The sequence below is a fragment of the Pteropus alecto genome, unplaced genomic scaffold, assembly GCF_000325575.1.
Source record: "Pteropus alecto unplaced genomic scaffold, ASM32557v1 scaffold7, whole genome shotgun sequence".
Taxonomy (NCBI): domain Eukaryota; kingdom Metazoa; phylum Chordata; class Mammalia; order Chiroptera; family Pteropodidae; genus Pteropus; species Pteropus alecto.
Genome location: NW_006494614.1, coordinates 24969084 through 24987355, shown reverse-complemented (window position 1 = coordinate 24987355; position 18272 = coordinate 24969084). Strand labels below are relative to the sequence as shown.

Sequence of the window (18272 nt, the reverse complement as noted above, 5' to 3'; positions counted from 1 at the left end):
AAACATTCTTTTTTGTACAACCCCTAGGAGTATCCATTTATTTGCTAGATGAGATGCTACTCAATTCATGAATAGCTTAATAAAGCCTATTAGATCTTCAAATATACTGGGTTAAATTCTGTTTTCTGTTTTTGTTTTTGTTTGTTTCGCTTTTTAAACTCAAGTAGTCTATTGTCTCCTTTCTCCTGTGGATGAAAAAAATTCTATAATAAGTAATGCCAGAGGGTGATCTGGTCATAAATTCCTGACTGAGCAGATTGTGGTGGGTAGTTAAACCCCAGGCATATAACTTTTTTTTTTTTTTCTTAAGCCTTCAGCACCTGGTCTTCCTAGGTAGTCTCCTATCCAAGTACTAACCAGGCCCAACCCAGCTTAGCTTCCAAGATCAGACATCAGGCTTGTTCAGGGTGGCATGGCCATAGACCGTGGATCATGGACTATGTCTCCACTGGGGCACGAACCCAGGACCTTCTGCATATAAAGCAGACATGCTAACCACTACACTATGAAACCACATCTGCAGGCATACAACTTTTTAGCACAAGTTTATCTTTGCCTTAAGCAAGCCTTGTCCATTGTTTCTGTGCACTAAGGTTAATTTACCTTTGAAATAAATTGTAATCACATTTAAGAAAGCAAGTGATCTTATTAAGTATCCTATAATCCAATTACTGTCTTCATTTCTCCCACTTTCATGTAATCTTCCTTACATTCCCTCCTCAATTCCAAATGAATGAAAAAAACTGCAAACTATCTCTTAAGAATTTGAGATCTTGCTTCCCAGAAGAGTCATCAGTTTGGCTCAAATAAAATTGTGTAACAATTCTCTACAAGTTTGGACTTTCTTACATTGACAGGTTATTCCATTTAGTTTTGTGTGAGTGCACTTCTATGATGTTCACTCAAGGACAAAATTCTAAGGACACATTTCTCCAAACACATTCCTGTCCTTAAGCAGAGTGTGACTGTATATATACAAGGGAGTATTATTCAGCCATTAGAAGGAAGGAAATCTTGCCATTTGCAACAATATAGATGTACCTTGAGGGTATTATGTTAAGTGAGTTAAGTCAGAGAAAGAAATACAGAGACTGTATGATATCATTTATATGTAGAATCTAAAAAAACTGTTCAGGTGAAAGAAGAGCCTAGAATGGTGGTTACCGAAGGCTGGGAGTAGGAGAATTGGGGAGATGTTTAAAGATATAAACTTGCAACTAGTAGATAAATAGTTCCTAGAGAGCTAATGCACAGCATAGAGATTATAGTCAACAAGATTATATTATAAACATCAAAATTGCTAGACCAGATCTTAATTCTGTAAAGGTGATAGAGATATTAACTAAAACTATGATAATAATCATATTGCAATGTATAAATGCATCAAAGCAACAGGGTGTACATCTTAAACTTATACAATTATACCTCAATAACACAAATAGAACAACAACAAAAAACACCTCTATGCTATTCCTCTGTACCGCCATCTTCTTTTATGGTTGTGTATTCTGACCTGCCTCAGGCTTCTCAATAAGCCTAGAATTAGTTCAAATGTTGCACAGCTTTTTCCTTGCCATCCTTAAATTTTCCCATATCTTATATCCAAACTATTAAGATCAGTTGAGCATCTAAAATTAGTGATGAGCTTTAATAACTTCAAATTTACTGTTAACGTGTTGCTATTAATTTGGCAATGGTTTCACAGAGTGGTTAAGAACACAGGCTCCGGGTCAAATTGTTTTGGTTTGAATTCTGACTTAGCCAGTTAATAGTGGTGAGATCTAGGGCAATCACTTATACTTGTTAGGCTTCAGTTCTCTCATCTTTGAAATGAGGGTAATAACACTTAATTCAAAAGATTTTTGAAGATTAAATGCAATAATCCATGAAAAGTATTCTGTAAATCATAAGACTAATATGTAAGCATTTAACAATTTGTGAGCAATCATTGTCAATTATTTTTCAATACACAATGACTAAAACACTGAAGGAGAGAAATTTTCTATATCCTAATAATGATTAAATCTATAGATAACTTTATGTCCCTAATGTATATGAATTTGTTAACCAGAGTAATTTTTAGATATTGCACTTTTACTCATACAAATCCAACACTGAACATTAGTCATGCAATTGACTTTTGGAATTGATATAATAAAAACAATTATATTTTCACATAGATGAGAATTTTTTTTAATTTTTTATTTTTGCATTTTAATATAGATGCTTTGTTTGTTCATTCCTGTTGCTAGTGTTCTAATTTTATAGTTTATTATATCTCTGCAATTTACATGAATATATAAAATGAATCAATAGAAAATGGGAAAGCAAAACTGGCAATGATGGGATACTTACTATGTGTGAGTCACTGTATTAAGTCATTAGCCTTTTTATTTTAATAATCTTCAAAATATCACCTCAGGCTTATTGCTGTATCTCATGGTACAGATGAGGAAAAAGAGACTCAGAACAGGTGAGTAGCTCACTCACAGTCACAAATTAGCATCGTACTGTGTTGGATGACAAATATGCGCAATTTGAATAGTGACATAGCTGAGACTCGCAAAGATGCCTGGAGATATTCATAATCTTTCTGTTAATTGTGTGAAAATGATGATTTGAAAGGGATAAATGTTTGAAAAATAATTGAACATGGAATTTTCAATTAGTTTTAGAGTTTGGCAATTTGTTTTTCTTTAAAGGGTCAGATAGTAAATATTTTAGGCTTTGCATGCCATATGTTTCTGTTCATATTCTTCTTCAGTTTTTTGTTTTGTTTTTGTTTTAATAGCACTTCGAAAAAATTTCTGTTAGCTTATAGGTCATATGAAAAGAATTTGCTAGCTTGGAGTTTACCCTGTGAGTCATTATATGCTAATTCCTGGTCTAGAACAAAAATAATTGTTAACTCTTTGTTACAATGTAAATACTTGAATGAATAGGCAGTACACGAGATAGCATTAAAAAAGGTATCGAATAATAAAGAATAAATTATATAATATTTTAGTACTGAATTAAAAGTGTGTTGAAATATATATTATGTACATTGTTTTTTATAAAGCAAATTTTAAAAAATGGTCTGTTAACTGTGCTCTACAAAAGAAGTATTGTTCTTTGAGACATGTGCATTTGGGAAAAGTCACATATAGTTATAATTGATTCCACAATGTTAGAAAAATCTTGTCTTGATTTTCTGTCATGTTGCTTTTACTAAATGGTTTTATTTTAAGAATAATTACAAATTAGTGCTAAACAAAGCTTTAACTACAGTAGAGATGACATTGACAATGTTTTTTTATATTATCTCATGCCAAATAAATAACAATTTGAGCAAAAATTTAATAAATTACTTAATGTATGTGTTTTAAAAAGTCTATAGGTATCTGAAATATTTCTTGAAATAATGCTAATTTTGTCATTAAAAATATGAACTTTTCTATTTATAAAACAATAGGCTTAGTATCAGACTGGCAGATCACTAGCTACTCTCATGATTATATCCATATAGTTATTACTTTTATTTATTCATAAATTCATCAAATAGTCACGGAGAAAATATCGCATATCAGATGTGCCACACACTGTGCTAGATGATGGGTGATAGTGCATTAGGTTAGAAGAGATAAACAAATAAATATAGTGTATTGTATTATGAAAGAATTCAGGAATTGGTATAATGCTATTTATATTTCAGGAAAATGTGTGGGGTCAATGTATTGTTAATGCTGAGACTGGCCAGATAAGAAGCCTTCAAATTAACTTATGCTTTAATGAGTTGCACTTTACACCAAGAAAAATTTGAGCCAATGATTGGTATTAAATGAGTCCGCAGACATAGTATAAGTTTTTATTGACTCTATCTAGGCAGCGAATAGAGGATAAGTTAATAAAATTGTCCATTTTATTGGAGTGACCATCTGTACTAATATCAGTACAATTTATTGAAACTGGGAACCCTGGAGAAAGATGTTTTGATGTTAAGTAAGTTCAGCTTTAAGTGTCTGTAGGCCATCCGATGAAGAGGCCAATATTAGCACTGCTTTCCCCACATGGCACACATTTATATATTCACACTATTCCTTGAGTTTATTTATTCTCTCTAACTGGTATTTAGTACTCTCACTCAAGACAGCATTTTCCACAAGATATGTGAAAATTTTCTTATCTGCATGCCATCTTCTTGCCCCGCTTCAAACTATTATATAGATAGCATAAAAAATGAGCATTCAAATCACTTTATTCACTTGCTTAAAGATAAGTTATTTAATGGCTTCCTGATTTTACTCTTGAGATAAAACCAAATCTCTTGAACAGGGCCTTTGAGACCAGTAATGAGCAAATTTCTGTATATGAGTGACAACTCATCTTTAAGTATATTGATCTCTTCTTATTTTCTCTAGTGTGTCCTGATAGTATTACTTGGTATTCTTTTTTTTTTTTTTTTTTTAAATTAAAATTATTGGGATGACATTGGTTAATGAAATCAAATAGATTTCAAGTATACAATTCAATAATACATCATATGCATACTTCATTGTGTGTTCATCACCCAAAGTCAAATTTCCTTCCATCACCAAATATTTAACCCCCTTTACTCTTATTTACCTCTCCATGTCTCCCCTATTCTCCCTCATAACCATTAAACTATTGTCCATATCCATGAGTTTCTTTTGTTTGTCTTGTTCATCTATTACTTTCAATTTTATATCCCACATATGAGTGAAATCATATGGTTCTCAACTTTTTCTGTCTGACTTACTTGGTTTACCATAATAATCTCGAGATCCATTCATGTTGTGACAAATGACAGTATTTCATTTTTTTCTTACAGCTGAGTGATATTCCATTGTATTATATACTACATATTCTTTATCCAGTCATCTACCGAGGGGACACTCTAGCTGTTTCCATGTCTTGGCCCCCATGAATAATGTTGCTATGAACATAGGGGTTCTTATATCTTTGTGGAGAAATGTTTCCAAGGTTTTTAGGTAAATATCCAAAGGGAAGATTGCTGAGTCATATGGTAAATCTATTTTTAGTTTTTGAGGAAACTCCATACTGTTTTCTATAGTGGCTGTACCAATTTACATTTCTACCAACAATGTATGAGGGTTCTTTTTTTCCCCACAACCTCTCCAACACTTTTTATTACTTTTCTAGTTGATGGTAGTAATTCTAACAGGTGTGAGGTATTATCTCATCGGGATTTTGATTTGCATTTCCATAATAGCTAGTGAAGTTGACATTTTTTCATATGTCTGTTGGTCATTTGTATATCTTCTTGGGCATAGTGTCTGTTCAGGTTCTTTGCCTATTTTTTTTTTTAATTGGATTGTTTGTTTTCTTTATTGTTGAGTCGTATAAGTTCCTCATATGTTTAAGAAAATAGTCCCTTACCGGAGACGTTGTTTACAAATATATTCTCTCATTCAGATGGTTACCTCTTTGCCTTGTTTCTTTTGCTGTACAGAGCTTTTTAGTTTGATAGAATTCCATTCATTTATTTTTGATTTTACTTCCCTTGCCTATATTCTGTCAAGTTTATAAAATTCATATAATTTTCTCTAAATTCAAGATCTTTGAGTTTAGTACCTATGTTTTCTTCTATAAAATTTATTGTTTCAGGTCTTATATTCAGATCTTTGATCCATTTTGAGTTAATTTTGGTGTATGGTGATAGATAGTAGTCTAATTTTATTCTTTTGCATGTGGCTTTCCCATTTTCCCAGCACTATTTATTGAAGAGGCTTTTCTTTCCCCATTGTATGGCTTTGGCTCCTTTGTCAAAAATTATTTGCCCATATGTATGGGAGTTCATTTCCGTATTCTCAATTCTGTTCTATTGATCTGTGTGTCTGTTTTTCTATCATGCTGTTTTGATTATTGTCACATTGTAGTATAACTTGAAGTCTGGCAAAGGGATATCTATGGCTTTGTTCTTTTTTCTCAGGCTTGTTTTAGTTATTCGAATTCTTTTGTGCTTTCATACAAATCTGATGAATTTTTGTTCTATTTCTTTAAAGAATATTGTTGGGATTTTGATAGAGATTGCATTAAATCTGTATAATGCTTTAGGCTATAAAGTTATTTTAATTATGTTGATTCTCCCAATCCATGAACATGGAATATCTTTCCATTTCTTTGTGTCTTCTTCAATTTCTTTTAATAATATCTTAATAGTTTTCATTATATAGGTCCATTGCATGTTTTGTTAGATTCCTAGGTATTTTATTCTTTTTGTTGCAATTCAAAAGAAATTTTTTTAAATCTCTTTTTTCCAAAAATTCAGTGTCAGAGTATAGAAATGCTATGATTTTTGTACACAGTTTTTGTATCCTGAAACTTTACTGTATTTATTTATTTCTAATAGTTTCTTAGTGGAGTCTTTAGGGTTGTCTATATACAGAATCATTGCATCTATGAAAAGTGACAATTAGACTTCTTCATTCCCAATTTGGATGCCTTTTATTTCTTTCTCTTGCCTTATTGCTCTAGCTAGTACTTCCAATACCATATTGAATAACAGTGATGAAAGTGGACATACTTGTCATGTTCCTGATCTTTAAGGGAAGGTTTTTAGTTTTTCACCATTAAGTGTGATATTAACTGAGGGTTTGCCACTTTGGATTCTTGTTACATGATGTATTCTCCACTTGGAATACTTTCATAAAAGATTTTTCTGCAAACTAATTAAAAACTCCTACATCACATAGCTTAGAAATCTAGTTTAGGAGTTCATCTCATTCAATTTGAAAACCACATGATATCACTTATATGTGAGATAAAAACCTAAAAGCACCAAACGGAGACTCATGAACATGGACAATAGACTAGCAGTTACCAGAGGGTAGGGGAAGAGGGAGGAGGGGGAAGGTGAATGAAGTAAAAGGGGTCAAATATGTGGTGACATTAAAGAATCAAAGAAATAAAATAAAAAATACAAAAATATATAGATAATTAATATTGCCAAATAATATTTATAAAATGTTACAGCAATAAATAATTCATCTATCTATATATATATGTGACTGTATCTATATGCTCTCAACACTATTAGAATTTAAATCACTTTAAGATATTTAAATATTTGACTAATGAACACTTTTTTACATAGAAATAGAAAATATGGGAAAAATAGTTTCCTTTTGCCTAAGCTGAAAATTAAAACTATATGTTTCAATTTTGTTTATTGAGATATATTTGGTGTAAAGGTTGTTGGGAAAGAACTTGGTTAAATATAATGGGTAAATTATGTACTGAATTAGCAGTATAAATACACTAACCAAATAGGTAAAGTTCTGTTTTAATTTTATCTATGCACATTCCATACACTTTCAAGAACTGAGGTTCCTGGGGCATTTGTTTAGAACTACTTCCTGTGAAATTAAGTTGCAATAGGTTTATTATAATCCACTGTGCAAAGAAATTCTTACATTTGAGATTATGATTACTATAGCAGGAATATATATCTTTCCATTTTACCTTTTAGAGATAATTGAGTTATTATCAACCTTGTTATATTAAACAATGACCACTAAAATGACTAATTTTTTGCAATTATTTTTACTGGTATCCAAATTATATAGGTACATTTAGAGAAAGAAATCACTTGTAAACTTTTGTTTATTACAGTAATTTGAAAGGTAAAATAAAGTATGGTTGAAATAAAATAATTTTTAAACACAAAATAAAATATCTTCTTTTTCATCATATAAATGAGGCAATGATACCTTTTAGTTTTAACATAGTTTCATTTATTTCTAATAATTACCCGTTTAAAATTTTACCTACATTTTTATTTACCTGTGTGTGTGTGTATGTGTGTGTGCGTGTGTGTGTGTGTGTGTGTGTGTAAATCTTTTTGTACTGAGATAGTAAGCCTTTGGCCATGTTATATATCATAAGAATATTCTTTAGTGTATAATTTATCTACTAATTCTTGTTCAGTCTGGTATACAGAAAACATTAATTAATTAGGTAGTCTTTATGGTTTTTATATTTTCTGCATTGTTTAATTGAGCCTTCATTGAATATAGTTACATTCTTTCAAAATTTTTTCTTTTAATTTTTATAGTTTCATAAAGTTTTATAAATACCATTTTATAAACAAAACTATAAAATATTAGAAAAATTAAGAAAAAATATATAATTCATTCTTTTGAAAACTGGAATATCAATGGAAAAGAATGATTAATTCAGTAAGTCATAATTAATGAAACTGGAAAGAAATCAAAGGTATACACAACAATGTATATGAAGCATATCTGAGAGTATACCTTTAATTTTATAATAGTAACGGATTTAATTATACTAGCATTATTTTCAGTCTAAATACATTGCATTTTATTTAAAAAATCAATTGAAAAGTCTCAGAAATGCATTCCTCCTTTTGAAGTTATGAATCATTTTTACTAATTCCAAGAAACCATTTGGAAATTGTAATTGTAATTTCAGTAAATTTCTATATTAGTTTAAAATGATTTATATTTTTATGTAAAGTTTTCAAATACAGGAAAATTATATGCCTCTACATATTATTCAAGGATCCTTATTTTATTAATTTTATAGTTTTATGTGAACGGGCCTTCTACATTTTCTGTATATGTCTAGCTATTTTATGTTTTTTCATTATTATAAATGGAATTTCAAAATTATTTCTAATTGGTAGTTCTATTATAAATTGGAATGCTTGTATTTTATAATGTATTGTTTTTTTTCTCAGCATTGTCTACTAGGACACAAAACTGAGGTCAAAGACATAGCAATTATCTGACATCCTAAAGAGAGTGTATTTATTAAAAGTATCTTAATTGTCTCTGTTTTCCTAAACATCAGCATCCATCTAGAATTTAGTCGAATACTGGCCAAAATAATAAGAAACTTTCTCTCTTTTCTTATTTTAATCATTGTAACTTTATTGTTTTATTAATTATAGATTAATTTTGGCTGGAATAATTAATGTTATATTTAGGTTGTTTTATTTTATTTCTTGTTCAGTGAAATTGAAATTGAAATTAAGAATGATTACCAACTTTTTTGTATGACTTTTTAGCATCTTCTGGTATATTCTTCCAGTTTTAAGAATATATGTTGATATATTTCCTAAATTAAACCAGCCTTGCTGTGCTATAATGAATATTACTTGATCATAATGTATAGTCTAAATATATATTTTTGAAAATAAATGTTATTTAATCATGTTTTCTTTAGAACTATTATATCTAAAATTTTTTTGATCAATATATCATGTTTATATCTTTTGCCACAAAATATAATATTTAACTTTGATTTCGACATCAGTTGAAAGGAACTATCTTTTCCACCTCAAGAAAGAAAGAAATGGAGATTTAAATTATACAAAAACACTTTGAGTTAGGTTTAAAGATGTCTTGAGGTGAAACACTGAGTTAATCTATAGAAAGAAAGAAATTTCATCAATGCTATAGGTTGATTTGTGCTCGCTCTCAAATTCATATATTGAAACACTAACATTCAGTATTCTATAGTGTAACTCTGTTTGGAGATAGGGTCTTTAATAATGTAATTAAATCGAAATAAGATGCATCTTAACTAGAAATGGCCAGTGTGTTTATAAAAGAAAATTTGGACACAGATACACACACATGTAAAGACAGAGGAAAAAGACAATCATCTACAAACCAAGGAGAAAGTCTTCAAAGGAAATAAATTTTAGTAATATTTTGTCTCTGACTTCCAGCCTCCAGAATCATAAGAAAATAAATTAGTTATTTAAGTCACCCAGTCAGTGTTTTGTTGTGTCAGTTTGTTGTGTTGTGTCAGTCCTAGTAAATTAATACAACATATTTTTTGATTAGGCATTATTTTTGATCCATTGACTATCTAAAATGCCTTATAATTGTTTACTAAGAATTTATATTTAGAATGGTTTTACATTTACAGCAAAAATTGAGAAAAAGTACACGAATGTCTCGTATACCTTCTCCCTGCTCACAAATACATAGTCTCCCCCATTATCAACATATCTCAGCAGAATAGTACATTTGTTACAATTGATCAGTCTATATTATTAACACATCATAATCACTCAAAGTCTGTCATTTACATTAAAGTTCACTCTTTGTTTTGTATATTCTATGTTTTTAGCCAAATGTATAATGACATGTATCTATCATTATGGTATCATACAGAGCATTTTCACTACCCTAAAAATCCTCTGTGCTCTACTTATTCATCTCTTCCTTTCATGCCAACACATGAAAACCAATAGTTCTTTCATTGTTCTATAGTTTTTCCATTTCTAGAATGTCATTTAGTTGGAATCATATAGTATGTAGCTTTCTTAGACTGGCTTCTTTTACTTAGTAATATGCATGTACGTTTCCTCCATGTCTTTTCCTGGTTTGATAGCTCATTTCTTTTTTAGCACTGAATACAATATTCCATTGCCTGATGTACCTTGGTTTGTTTATTTACCTACTAAAAATATCTTGATTGTTTGCAAGTTTTGGCAATTATGAATAAAGCTATTATAAGTGTCCATGTATAGGCATGTGTGTGGACAGACATTTTCAGCTCCTTTGAGTAAATACCAAGGGGTATGATTGCTGGATCATATGGCAAGAGTATGTTTAGTTCTGTAAAAAACCACCAAACTATCTTCCAAAGTAGCCGGACCATTTTGCATTTCCACTAGCAAACAATGAGTTCTTGCTTCTTCACCTCCTCACCAGCATTTGCTGTTATCAGTGTTCTGGATTTTGTGCATTCTAATAGGTGTGTAGTATCTCATTGTTATTTTAATTTGAATTACTCTGATGATACATAATGTGGAGTATCTTTTTATATGCTTATTTGTCATCTGTATTTCTTCTTTGGTGAGGTGTCCATTAAGATTTTGGCCCATTTTTTAATCAGGTTGTTCATTTTCTTTCTTTTTTTTTTTTAACTTTTAAAAAATTAAGTTTATTGTGGTAACATTGGCTAATACAATTATATAATTTTCAGGTGTACATTATAATTTGACATCTGTATATTCTATTGTGTATTTATCACCAAAGTCTAGTTTCCTTCAGCTACCATATATTTGATACCCTTTACCCACTACCTCCCCTACCCCCCTCCCTACATTTGACCTCCTTTACTGTGTCTATCTCCCCACTCCACCTCCACCCCCTACCCTCTGGTAACCACTAGTATTCTTTGTGTATTTTGGATAATAGTTCTTTATCAGACATGTCTTTTGCTAATATTTCTTCCCAGTCTGTACTTGGTCTTCTCATTTTTGAAATTGTCTTTCACAGAGCAGATTTAATTTTGTTTTTTAATTTTAAAGAAGTCCAGCTTATAAGTTATATTTTTATGGATCATGCCTTTAGTGTTGTACTTAAAAAGTCATTACTATATTAAAAGTCATCTAAGTTTTCTCCTGTTATCTTCCACAAGTTTTATAGTTTTAAGTTTTTCATTTAGAGTTGTGATTTGTTTGAGTTAATTTTTGTGAAGGGTGTAAAATCTGTGTCTAGATTTATTATTCATTTGCATGTGGTCATCTAGTTGTTCTGGCACTATTTGTTGAAAAGACTGCCTTTGCTTCATTGTATCGCTTTTGCTCCTTTATCAAAAATCAGTTATGTGGATCTATTTTGTTTCATTGATCTGTATATCTATATTTTCACCAAACCATATTGTTTTGATTACTGTAACTTTATAATAAGTCTGGAAGTCAGGGAGCATCTGTCTTCTAACTTTGTTTTTCTTCAATACCATGTTGGCTATTCTGGCTCTTTTTCCTCTCTGTATAAACTTTGGAATAAGTTTGTCAATATTCAATATAACATATTTTTTTTTAATGAGATGTATAAATAGCCATGTCTCTTAGAAGTGTTTTATTTAATGTTTATTGAAGACTATTTTATATTAGAATAAAAATCAAGGTTATATTAAAAAATAAGCATACCATAGAAACTCTAGTGAAATTATAACCAGCGCTCATTTTTTATAAGAATTTGGTTATTTTAATGTTTTATTTTTAAGTGTTGAGACATTTTAGCCAAATAAAAATATCCTGAAAATCATACCCAATACATAGGCCATGATAATTTATCTCACCTCTGTCACGCTGAGTCCCAACTTGCCAGTACTCAACAGTGGAAATAAATGTAGTTTAAACATTAAAGAATTTTAATGTTCTCACTTCATATATTTTTTAGAAAAGAAAAGGAAAAAGGTGTTTCTATTTTGTACAGAATTTCTGCTACTTCTATTTCACTTTCTATTTTTTCATTGAAAATGGCACCCACCCACTTTTTTCTCTCTCAAAAAGCCTCTACCTGCTAAACTGACTTGCTCCAATTACCTCATAAGTAGCCATTCTTAACATCTTCTCCATACTACTAAGACAACAGCTTTTCATTTATCAAACTAGTAATTTAGAAAAAGGAAAACTATGATGTGGAGGATATGAAAACTCAAGTAAGAATACTTGGCTTCAAGAGTTGTTTTTTTGTTTTGTTTTGTTTTGTTTTTTATCACAACTTCTCATGAATTTGATCCTTTAACAAAAAAAGTCAAATTAGCTTATTGAACCAGTGCCTATAATTTGATTTCTTAGGGAAACAGTAGATAATCACAGGTTTAAAATATATGGCTTATACCTTGAAAACTATAATAGCAATTCAGGAAAGATGTCTGTATCTAATTCGAAAGATAAGAAATACAAGCTTATATAGTTGCTTATATTTTCTTTATAGAATGTAGGGCAGGAAACTTGTCTTTTTCATCTTGTCTTCTTAACTAAGTCTAATGCAGTGCTTTCACGTTGTAATTGCCCAATAAATATTTGCAGAATTAAATTGAAAATTTTATCACTTTAAATGCCTCTTCTTGACACATTCTTGCCAGTGGTGAGTTTAATAAACTGAACGTTACCTTGAATGTAAATGTTGGAATTAGCATTTCAAGTTTAAATTAAATTTGACATATTCAAATACTCCTTTTATAATTGTGTTAAAAACATCATAACTTTTTTTATAAGCACTTCCTCTTATGACTTTTATAAAAGAATATATTTATCATCTAAATTCTATTGAATAAGGAATATCCTGGTTTGACATCAAACTGGTTCACAGAATGATTGAGCAGTTGTTAGAAAACTGTCAAGCCAAATAAAATAAATACATCCTTTAACAAAAAACACTTAGAATGCTAATGGATCTATGCTTTTAATTTGGAGTATTCAGAGTTCAACCTGTACTTCAAAAGCTGCTTGAAGCATGTATGATGATTTGGTTGTTCAGATATAAGTAGATGATAGCCAATGGTAATACCTTAGCAAGGTGTATGACTCTCTGAATTGAATTGTGTTTTTATATATTGTAAATAACTTTTAGAATTTGATCTGGTGTATGTAAATTAGGTTTAAAGTCATATTTATCAATCTAAAATAGATAAGCAAAATAAGCATTTGAATGTGATTATTTTGAATTTCTATATTATTATTTTTTTACTAAGGAAAGAAACTGCCATACCTTATTTATCTGCTCTGGTAAATTAAGCAATGAGGTCTAGAAAAATCATATTAATTTGTACATATTTAATCAATGATCCTCAAATAATAGGAGTGGCTTATCAAAGATCCACTCATCAAAATCACTTGAAAAAACTTTTTTCCTTGAAATTAATATAGACTATTCTGACCTATCTTCCACTTCCTCAGACAGAAAAAAAAAAAAAAAAAAAAACCTACTAATCTTTGCAAACTGAAACTGTTCTCTTGAAATCCATCCAAACCTAAGACAAAGCATTTCTCTGGGGCTTCTTGCTCTTTTATGTCTATTTCTTTCTATTTTTTCTCTCAACTAGTTCCCTCTATTTAGGTATTTTACTTTTGGTTCAATACAGCTCATCCCCATTTCTTCATTATGACTTATCTGTTTCATCCAGAGTTCATTACTGATAATAATACTCTCTGTGTTGCTTATTTTAAATTCTCAACAGACAGAATTTGATGATTTGTCTTACATGGCATAGGTTATTGGAATGCCTAAAAATTGTTTGCCAGGTTAGTTCTAATCGTCTGTGTCTGGAGAGAGTTCCTGTGGTACATAAGACTACCTCTTAAAGTGTCTTTAGGTGGGGCACATGCCACAAACTACATCTATTATAATCTAAGTTTGTTGTGTTTAATTAGTAAATGTTTACTTAGTGCCTACTACATATAATATCCTCTGCTGAGTAAAGAAATATAATATAAAAATCTTCTACTATGAGATGATTATAGTAAACTAAGAGGACTAACTGTAACCATAAAAACATAGTGATAGAAAATATATGTCAATATATATGTTAGACATATTTATAATTTGGTGACTAAATGGTTTAGGAATTCAGAAGTAAAAATAGATATAACTGTGGACAATTTGTAGTCAGCGAAGATCTATTGAAGGGACTTGATTCAAGCTGAAACTTTATTAATAAGAACCAGTTAGATTTGCTTCAGAGTGATTTATGGAGCACAGGTTCTGATCATAGTCTTTAAAATGTACCCTTTTTTTATATATATAGAACTTTCACTTGTATGTTTCATATGAAAAAAATTATCAGGAATTGTTCAAGTAAATGGTAATTTAATTTTACACTTATCTTTATTTTTCTATCAACATCATTAACTCCTTAAAAAGGAATCAATTCTAGGCTTCTTATTAGATCCCAGAGTAACCAGCATAGTCCCATATATCACATTTGTATATAGTAAATATTTAAGTATGTTCTCATTTGCTCAATTTACCACAGATAGAAGTAATTTACTTAAAATAGATAAAACTTAAAAAGTGAACTTTTCACATTTTCAGACTTATTTCCCCTACCTAACTCATGTATAACACTAATTTAAAAGTTCAATCACTTATAATGAATCTAACATTCCATAAGAAATAAGCCTAGTAGTTTCATACATCAACATATTTGAATTCAACACTATTCCATTTCTTGCCCCCTCAGCAACGATTATTGTATAAGCTCTCAACAAAGTATAATTACTCGAATTTTAAATGTAAAACATTTTTCTCAAATATAAGATAGACAATTTTATGATATTCAATGGTGTCATATTTAAAAGATGAAAAGTAACAACATGCATATTTTCTTGCTTGAGAAAAGCCTTTTATGTGTTATCAATTTTATAAACTCAGTTTAATACATCCATCTTTATCTTACAATTTTAAAGGGACATAAAGTATATATGTAGATGCTTTTGTTGTTTGTTCAATGTTGCCAATTTAGTGATATCATTGTTTATTTAGCTTTAAAAAATTACTTTTTCTTTAGAATAAATTTTGAAATATAAAATGCTGATGTCACTATATCGCAAATAAAGAGGCACACCAGATCTGGGAAGCAATCCAGAGTACTTCAAAGTGACTTTTATGCCTAACTAAGACTTTTTACCTGAAGCTATCAGTTTCTGGAGAAAAAAAAAAAGTGATCTTTGAAGATAATTCAGGCACATTATGAAATAATTAAACTCTTATGTGTACAGCTGAATATGCCACTGCAGTTTTATCATCACCAAAAAAGAAAAAAAAATAAAATCATTCTACAATTGCCTGAATGAGCAGGCAACTGTGATCCAGGGACACCTCTGGGAAATCTGCAAATTCTTACAGAGCATCCCACCCTACTTTCTAGTGGCTGAGAGCACACCACCCAAAGATAGAAAAAAATCATTGCAAGCAGATTTATAATCAAAAGGTTTGATTTCTAGTCAGTTTGTAAATTAATTGGAAAGGTTGAGAAATAAAATTATGGGGTGGAGGTTAATCATCCTTAAATTAAGTACAGTATATACTGAGGTCAAGCTGACTGTAATCACTGACTATCACTATTTAATTTGATTATAATTTTTAAATGCTTTAAAAATGGCACAGATTTCAAATTGCAAAATAGAAATTATAGAAAAATAAAGTTAATTCCATCTCTCTCTAAATTTATATTACTATATTAAGTTCAATTGCATTCACACTATATTAAGTAGCTTATAACTTGAGTCTATTCAGTTCTTTTTTTTCTCCATTTATATTACATTTTCTTTGGTAGAGATATTTTCCTTCATTTCATAAATCAAACCTCGACTGTATAAATCCTCTTAGGAAAATTTCCTTTTTTAAGATCCTGCTGTCACTCAGAAACTCCAGAACCTGTCAACAACTATATCATATTTGTGAGGTTTTTTGTGATACTATCTCCCCACCTGCAAGCTCTTTTGAGCCTTTTACTTTTCTAGTGAAATTGAAATGCTTGGTGACTCTTGACTTCCAGGTAAGATTAGGAATGTCTTTCAACATTGGCATCAGTTTGTAATTGCATATTGGCAACTAAAAACCAATAAAAGTCAAATCATGCCCTAAGGATTTTCTAAGTGAAGGGAGCACTTATGAAAATACTGTGAAAAATATATTTCTCAACTTTGCCACTAAAAATAAGTGCCCCTTGATAAACACTGTTTTGGAAAATATCATGTCTTGGAACATTGCTAAACAAAGACTAATTAATTACATTTACATAGTACAGGCCTCCGCAGCATGGCACAATCAACATCACAGTTCCAGCTTGCTGGACAGAAATTAACTTGAACAAAACATCAGCCATATATGGTTGGCACCAAGATTCTGTGGCTAAAAGGAAATCAGTAGCATTTTACAAGCAAACTATAGTAAGAATCTGAATCAGGGTTGAGATGGCAATAATAAAAGATTGTGACCTGGAATATAAAGGCAAGGCTACAAACAGGAAGAGGCAAAGTTAAGAGCTAGAAAAATGAGAATTAGACTGAATATTGTATTATAAACAAGTAAAGGAGAGTATTTTGGAATGAAGAGCTTTAAAGAAAACTGTGGTGCCTGGTGAACTGACCCAGAGTGATGTTGGCAGCCTAAAACAAACATGTAGAATATCCAGTTGAAGGAGTGCTAAAAACTGGAAGGAGAGCCATAAGTGGATGAGATGTTTTTAAAAAAATGTCCAGCTTCAACAGCTTGTGGGATCACAACAATGAAGAAATAAAAGCAGAAAAAAATTCCCAAGATAAGTAAGATTCTTTATACTAGAACACCAAAGGTATATTAAATGAGGGATCATATACTATAATGAAAGATAGGACCTGGTCATTAAAAAGCAGAGTAATTCATCAAGAAACTGAATTTCAATTTGGTGACAACATGGTCCTCCAAAACATGATGAAAGAAAGAAAAGTAAGGCAAAGTAATGTAACACAGTTCAACAATAAATACACTGTATTTCACAATTCATAGAGAAACTATTTTAACTATACGGGGTGGGGGTCAGGGGTCCAAGGTTCCTTCCTACTCTCTGTTGAAGCCCTGTGTCAGTGAGCCTGGTCCTCTAATGCACATATTACCAAAGGTACAGCTCACTTATGACAGACAAATATAGACAAAAAACTCCTGCAGCTATTTAAATCAATAGATATGTTTTTATTTGTTGATATGAAAGGACAACCAATAAATAGTGGACCATTTAAGAAATCCAAAACATAAGGTAAGATCAAGATGAAGCAATAGAACAGTTGAATTTGATATCCATAATACAAGATCAAGATACTATAAAAAAGCAATTAGAAATTCTTTCCATAAAAAAAAGCATGGAGTGCTCTAAAATTGGTTTGATAAGAAGATTAGCATGGCCCCTGCACAAGGATGACACGTAAATTCATGAAGAAAAAAAGAGCATGAAAATTTTAAAAAATGATAATATTTATTAAGATAAATAACCCATGAATGAGCTAACTAATAAGATAAGATAAAGATGAAAAATTAATGTAAATCTTGCAATTATTTTATTGGTTTATTTCTCTTTCTCAAATAATTAGTGTGGGGATAACTTTTTACATGCTTATTGACCATTTATTTACATTTTTTTCTTTTGCCTAACTAAAGAAAATTTGCTCAATTCTTTTTCTTTATACTTGTGTTTATGATTTTATTTTTTTAGTGATAATTTGTATCATAGTGATACCAATTTTTTTTTCAGAAAAGTGACAAATATACATACCTACTCTATCTTGTACTTTTAAAAATATTTTAATATATATTTTTATCAGTATCGATTCCTTTTGAAGTAAACTTGGAATTGCATTCATATATAATGTTCAAACAAATTTTAAGTCGAACAATTTTTTTCCTATATACAACATCTAATAAATTCAGAAGCAATTCTACTTGGTAGATTAGTCATGTATTTAGGAATAGATAAAAAGGAAAGTGTACACATTT

General features: G+C 30.2%; 2 pseudogenes; one reads left to right on the top strand and one right to left on the bottom strand.

Moving 5' to 3' along the window:
* Positions 1 to 308: 308 nt before the first annotated feature.
* Positions 309 to 424, bottom strand: LOC112475026 (annotated as a pseudogene).
* Positions 425 to 17626: 17202 nt separating this feature from the next.
* Positions 17627 to 17739, top strand: LOC112474657 (annotated as a pseudogene).
* The last annotated feature ends 533 nt before the right edge of the window (positions 17740 to 18272 follow it).